The sequence below is a fragment of the Apis dorsata genome, unplaced genomic scaffold (genome assembly GCF_000469605.1).
Source record: "Apis dorsata unplaced genomic scaffold, Apis dorsata 1.3 scaffold_111, whole genome shotgun sequence".
Taxonomy (NCBI): Eukaryota; Metazoa; Arthropoda; class Insecta; order Hymenoptera; family Apidae; genus Apis; species Apis dorsata.
In genome coordinates this window covers 320,584-327,620 of record NW_006263406.1, presented here as the reverse complement: position 1 = coordinate 327,620, position 7,037 = coordinate 320,584, and the positions used below count along the sequence as shown (strand labels likewise).

The following is a 7,037-nucleotide window of genomic DNA, read 5'->3' as shown; positions in this document are numbered from 1 at the left end:
TACAATGGTTGCCGGGACGCATCGGTGGCGGCGTTTTTATAACGGCTGCACGGGATGTGGGCGTGTGTGCAAGGGGAGGAAGGAGGGTTGCTGAACGCGCATCCACGTTGCCCGCTGATTGAAGTCCTTTAGGTAATTGGTTAAAGAAAACACGGCTAATTTTCGGCCCCGTAACGGAAGTGCGCTCTTTCGTGCTGCGCAACCGCGGCCGTGACCCTGAACGCATCCTGTTTTTCTTCTCTCCGATTCTGTTCTCGGTTTCGTTCGAGAGAATCGATGAATTTGGTAAAAAATTGAGAAAAAACGATAAAGTGTCGCATTCAATTGGATTTTGGAAAGGGATTTCGATTCTTAAATTCGGATCGAATCGTGTCGAGGGAGAGTATTAAATTGTTTAGTTTTAAGTTTTCATGCGTCTGAAAACTCGTGATCAGAACGAAAGGTTGCTCGGAGCATCGACGACGTATAAGTTGAACAGTGTTGGTCGAATTCACATCCGGCAACACTGTTATCTGTTTACGTTTTTTCATCGAGAGATCAAGTTCGAACGAATAAAGTATCGAAGGTCGAGAGATTCGATGCATCCCTTAGCAAATTTGTCAATTTGTCGTTTAAAAGTTTAAAAGTTTAAAGTCGTTTAAAAGAAAGGGATATTTTTTTTTTTTTACATCGTTTTATATGTAATACAAGCGTTGTAGAGGAAATCAACAACGTGAATTGGCAGATTCGCGATTACTGAAATTACAACGTTTGCGTTTCCTTTAATGACTCGTTTGCAAAAACCATTTGTTGCTACTTGAGAATAATTATATCGAATTACAAGAGCGCTTTGGCCGAGTCCAAAGATACATTTTTAACCTTCGTAAATCTGGGATCGTAATCTGGCATTAAATATCTAATGGGATACGAGTCTACGTTCTTTTTATTAAAACATATATATATGAGTACATTAGACAAGAGTGCAAATATATTACATCACGCTGCAATCGAAAATTCAAAAAAGCTACACTTTAAAAATATTTTGCATTCTGATTACATTGTATAAAAATTTTTCTTTATTCTTTGCACAAAGAACGTTTACCGGATTCGCGTTCTTTCTATTTAATTGAAATGGAAAATAGATAGCATTTAAATTTTTTTTTAAAATTCCGAATCAAGAATGAAGACTAATAATGATAGAAAACTGCATAGAAACATCGCGCGATATTACGCGAGGATCGATGTATTATGTAAGATCAGTGCAAGAAATTTCGAAAAGATAAAAATTCTCTGGAACAAAATTCGTTTTCTCCCTGTTAACTCGACAACCTTAAGAAAAAAGTTGCAGCATCGAGGAATTCGTCGTTTCAGGGGCGGGGTTGCCACACCTCTCGAATTTAATTACCGTTTTCGACCGAGTTCTTGGAACGAGTTCTTCCAATAGAACCCCCTTCTCGCGACCTTTTATCAATTTCACGGTTCAGAGGAGCCGGGGCGATAGAGAATTGGTCACGAGGAGTTGGAAAATATCCGTTTCGAACGTTCCGAAGCGAGAGGGACGACGCTTGGACGAGCCGAAAATCTTGTTTACCAGCTTTAACATGCCTTTCGCTCGTGTAATTTGCTACCAAATCGCGATCGACCGCCCGTTTCCTTTCCTTTCCTTTCCGTTGCGCGCTAGAGCCTGCGATATATCACTTATTCAGTGAACTAGCAAGGTCTGAGCCGGTGTAAGTTTTCCTGAAAAGCGGAACGATATCGAGCCGATGAAATCCGAATCCTGGAATATTCCTCGTGTTTGTGCAATTGGAACGAAGTTGGGGAAGCTCGTCAACATTTTTCGTTTCGCCAGACCGATTTTTAATGAATTTTCTGACCGCCTCGCGTTATCATGATTAATAGTTTCTCTTCCGAGGTGAACGTAATGTTTATTAGAATATATCGGACAAATAACTTTATCGAGGGAAAAAAGGAGTGGGAAGCATTTAAAATGAAAAGAAAAAAAAGCAAGTTTTTCCATTTATTCATGATTAATAATTATCAACGATTAATAATAATAATTTTCTTTTCACGTATGCCTCGCAATATTTACAATATCGTAATAGAAATTGTAACGCGAAAAAAAAAAAAAAGAAACGTAAATATTGGCGAATTAAAATCCACGAATTTTATCCATTTATTTATATAAATCGATCGATTTCTTTCCAACAGAAGCAAAGATTCGGATTACAATAACAATCGGATAAAATAATCGCGAACAAAAAATGAAAAAAAAAAAAAAAACAAAACAGAAAACAGGAAAAATAATAATTGAAAGTTACGCAACGGTTTCGTTATATCACCAAAAAAATTCGCATCTCGCTTTTTTCCTCTACGGTTATCGGCTATAACTTGCTCGAATCGTTCCACAATGGCAACCACGTATAATTTGCTCGTATAGTCATCGTATACTCGGGCGCGATGTTTTTTCTTCGTTTCGTTTAGAAGAAGCCGAGTTTTTGCGAGTTTAACGAAATTATACGTAACGAAGCCCGAGTATATACACATATTAGTCGGTTTAGCGGAGAGCGTGGATCCTCTCGTCCAACGATAATTGCATTTTTTATTTATCGTCAGAGGCGAACGATGAGAAGGAAGATGACGATTGGCCCGCGTTATCGGACTCCGCATTTTTATCGATATATATAAAAACTAATGGTCTCGTGAAATTTCGATTCGCGAACAAACGTAACAACTCTCTAGTAATCTAGAGAGACACGTTCTCGTCGAATCTTTGGCGAGAACGAACGGGAAATATACGGTGGAGAGGATTGATCGACTCGATTCACACAACACGCAACAACGATGGATCGATCGCGTGCTTTAATTAACTCGCGTGAAATCTCCATCTTCGTTAATTAACCGTACCGTGCCGAATTCGATTCCGTGGCTATGATCAAAGGGAGAGTTGTTTCGCTTCCGTGGTTCGCTCGGTTTATATTTAAAAAGATCCGAAAGGAAAATTTAACGTTTTCGCGATTTCTTTCACTCCGTTATCCGGAGTTTTGGAGGGGAGAGCTTGGAAGAAGGTGGTTCGCGATGGAATCCACGGTTCCATCCGTGGCGAGGGAGGAGAGAAGGAGAGGCTGGGCGCATCGGTCTCTCGAAGCCAAGGTCGGGTTTCGATCGCTCGAAGGAACGCACCGCGGGGGATATCGGGGTCAAGAGAGCACTCGGTTTCTTAGCACGAGTCGATTCGTAGGCCTTGGCTGGCTGGCTGGCTGGCTGGCTGGCTGGCGAACCCCGTCAGCGCCCCAATGTTCGCCGAACCTTCCTCTTCCCTTCCTCCCGGAATCGATCGAATTTCGCCGGATTTCTGCCATCCGCGCACGTGCAGTGGCCCACCTGCCGGGCGGCCGAGTTTACGTTCCCGTGCAAACTCGGCTTTAACCTCTTGGCCCCGAGATTCTGGAGTGGTACCGCGAACATTGATACCCGTTGCTCCATATATATACATATATACATATATACATATATATAACATATAATATATATACAACTTCGCTTCCCTGCACACACCTCTGTCTCCCTCCCCTCCCCTCCCTTCCCCTTTTCGCCTTCCCGGCCGTTCAACAACCGTTCTATTTTTAATAGACGAAAGAAAACTATTATTCCCGGATTACAATTTTTGCATTTCTCGACACACGCGTGCAATCTCCTCTCCCGTGGAACGTTTAAGTTTAATTAAGAAAGATCGTACATATGTATGTATATACGAAAATCCCGATCCGAAAATTTCAGGTTATTTTAACCGTGGCACAATTACGATCAGCCTGTCGCGGGGATTAATGCCTCGTGTCCGTTATCCGGCTGGGTAACTGGACGAGCAGTTTCACGATGCTAAACGATGCTAATTCGATGCCCCGTTAATTTATGCGCGACGATTAAACGAGTATAATTCGAGTATCGGCCCGCGTTCCACTCGGTGCTCTGCGATGACGATGACTCTGCTTCGAACGAATTTCATTTGAATTTCTCTCTCGTCGGACACGACGATTCGATATTTTTATCGAACCTGAAAAAAAGAAATAAACGGGTTCTTTCAACGCGAATCTTTATTTTCTTTCTTTTTTTTTTTTTTTTTTTTTCATTCTCAAAGAAAGATTCGCGTGGACAGATTGGAAAGAAGTGGATTCGTTGTTGGAAGGGGAGGGGGGTAGAAGAGTGGCGGTCGGTGGAACGCAGAGCCGCGGAGGGGACAAAGGAACAAAACAAACGGGAACACGTGCTCCGAGCGGAGTGCACTCTCTCAGTATACCGGAGTATTGATCGTGTTCTGCAGGTACTCGTTTGCCTGTTTCGTTAGCGGCACGTCGATGGCTACTGCCGCTCGTGACTGCAGCTGGAGCTCCAACTGCGCCCAGTTCCGCTAACCCCCGGCGATCGCCCACCGCCGGCTACCCCTCCCCTTCCCCTCTATTTCGATCTACACCACCCTTTTATGATTTTCATCGTAACCAAGTACAAAAAAGTGTCACGAATAACGTTATAATATAATTGTTAAAGGGAACCAAGCATCTTGGTTATCGTCAAGAATGATTTAACGATAGGATCCATTGATTGAAGTTACGTTTTCCTTGCCTTGGAAATCTACCGTGGCGATGATTCGAAGATACAATAGATTCTTCTTGATAGAAATTTCCTGTTTGACGGTATCGTATGATCGATGTCGAAACCCTCTTCGAATTATACAGATCTGTATAATATTTACAACGTTATTGATCGCGTGCAAGCTCCTCGGTTCACATATTTCCTTCCATTTTTCCAACCCGTTATTCCATTCCCTCCATCGATTCGATGCAAATTTTCGAATCTACCTTTCTACTTCCGTCGAAAACCAGTTATTTCCATCGATTCGAATCCCTCTGCTTGCATAATCCTTACCGATCTGCCATCCATCGGCGAATCCACGTGCCGCTACCTTCCTCCTCCTCTCTCTCTCTCTCTCTCCTTTCCTCCCCCCCTCTCCTCTCCTGTCTCGACCAGACGATCCCTGGTAAGTCGCCCGGTTGAAATGGTCGTTATTTATTCTACAGGTGGCCGTGCACGAACCTTTCGTCGCTGATACATATATATATATATATATATATTTATATATAACTGCGTGGAAATATTTCGAGAGAATGGAATTCGCCGCACGCGATTCCTCTCGATCGAACGAGAAGTCGCGATCCAACAACGATTTCCCGAGTAGAATTTCCTCTCTTCCGCTTCCATAGAATCTTCCGTTTCAATATATCGTTAGCCGCGGAAATTGATCGCCTCGACGACAATTCTCTTCCTTACCCGTTTATACTTCTTCCTATAATTATTATTATATTCTTTCGAGTAATAACACTCTCCTCCGTCTCGAGAGAGAGAAAGATTACGATATAAACTTTTCCACGCAGATATATAACGGGATATAATTGGATTTTGCATAATTCATCGATCGATGCGCCGAGTTCGTCCCGAACTCCAGCTTTTCTTCCGAGAATTCTCTCCGCGATACGATTCGGTAGGTACAGAGGAAACGATGGGAAACTCGATCGATATCCGCCTCCCATCTCTCCAACGATGATTACATGTCTTTCCACAAACCTTTCCATTTTCTACCTTCCACGATTGGGTATACCTTGGAATCTTAAGTCTCGCTCGCTTTGACTCGTTTAACGAATAATACTCGTACAATGAAAATAAAAAGCGATGTATTTCTGTGGAACGGGAGCGTGGAATATATGGAAGGATATAAAAGCGAGCTATTAGCGGGTTGGCCGGCGATCCTCGCCTCCATAAATTTTATTTGCGCGTTTCACGGGCAACGGTAGTAAGAAAGTGGCGTAAAACGGTTGTTTAAGGAGCCGTGCCAATCGCGCGCCCGTACAATATAACGAAGAGAAAATCGGGCGCGTGGGCGTCGATCGGCGGCGCCCCCCCACCTCTCCTCGCGGAGGAGAGGGGAATCGTTAAAGGTTACCCGTGCCTCGGTAAACAGTTGTCCCGCGTCGTTCTTTCTCCCTTTTTAAATTATTATATATTATTTATTATATATTATATATTGTATATATTATTAATATTATATATAATTTTATATATTATATTATTATTATATTATATATATTATATTATTATATATATTATATTAATATATATTATATTATATTATTTTCCATCGATATTTATACGAACTCGCTTTGCGAACGAAAATAACCGAGCTTCTATTATCATTCTCTAATACGATAACTGTGAATACATATATATATATATATATATATATTAAGACTGAGAGAAGCCTCATCGAAAATCGAATTTATCTCGAAAATATCGTGGAATCTGCTTGAGATCTGCGAAATTTTTTTTTTCATCGAAATCTCGGGCGAGAAAAAGGAACGAGATCGAATCTCGCGAGATATAAAAGGCGGGTCCTGATCCTGTGCGTGCACGTTGCACAGACTTGAATGGGAAGGAGTTAGTAGCCCGTTGGAAGTAGGTCGGCGGCGGTGGTAGACGGTTGTGGGTGTCCCGCCGTGGTTGCGTGGGCGGAAGCGAAGTCGTTCTGAAAGGACTAGCGGCGAAGTCGAGCAGGGACGGGCGGGGAGGGGTTGAAGGAGTGGCAAGGGGAAGCTTCCCACTCGTCAACCGATCGGTTCCCGACCTCTCCAACGTCTTCCGCGTTCTTCTCGCCATTCATACTCTTCCCGCGTGCCTTCGCTCTGCCCACCGACCTCTTCGATTTTTCTCTCGAAAACTATCGCTCGAGAAATCGTGCTATATGTAAATAAGATTATTTATTAATTTTGGAAAATTTCTATAATTTTCTGTATTTGGTAATTTTTGAAAATTTTGATCAGCGGGGCTCGTCGAAAGCGTGCCCACCTCTTCGATTTTTCTCTCGAAAACTATCGCTCGAGAAATCGTGCTATATGTAAATAAGATTATTTATTAATTTTGGAAAATTTCTATAATTTTCTATATTTGGTAATTTTTGGAAATTTTGATCAGCGGGGCTCGTCGAAAGCGTGCCTTCGCTCTGTCCACCA

The 7,037-nt window shown here is 42.3% G+C and overlaps 1 protein-coding gene across 5 annotated transcripts in view; it reads left to right on the top strand.

The window, feature by feature from the left end:
* LOC102677050 (CREB-regulated transcription coactivator 1-like) overlaps nucleotides 1-7,037 on the top strand; it is a 35,572-nt gene that overhangs the window by 7,826 nt on the left and 20,709 nt on the right. The gene's annotated exons all lie outside the window — the stretch shown is intronic.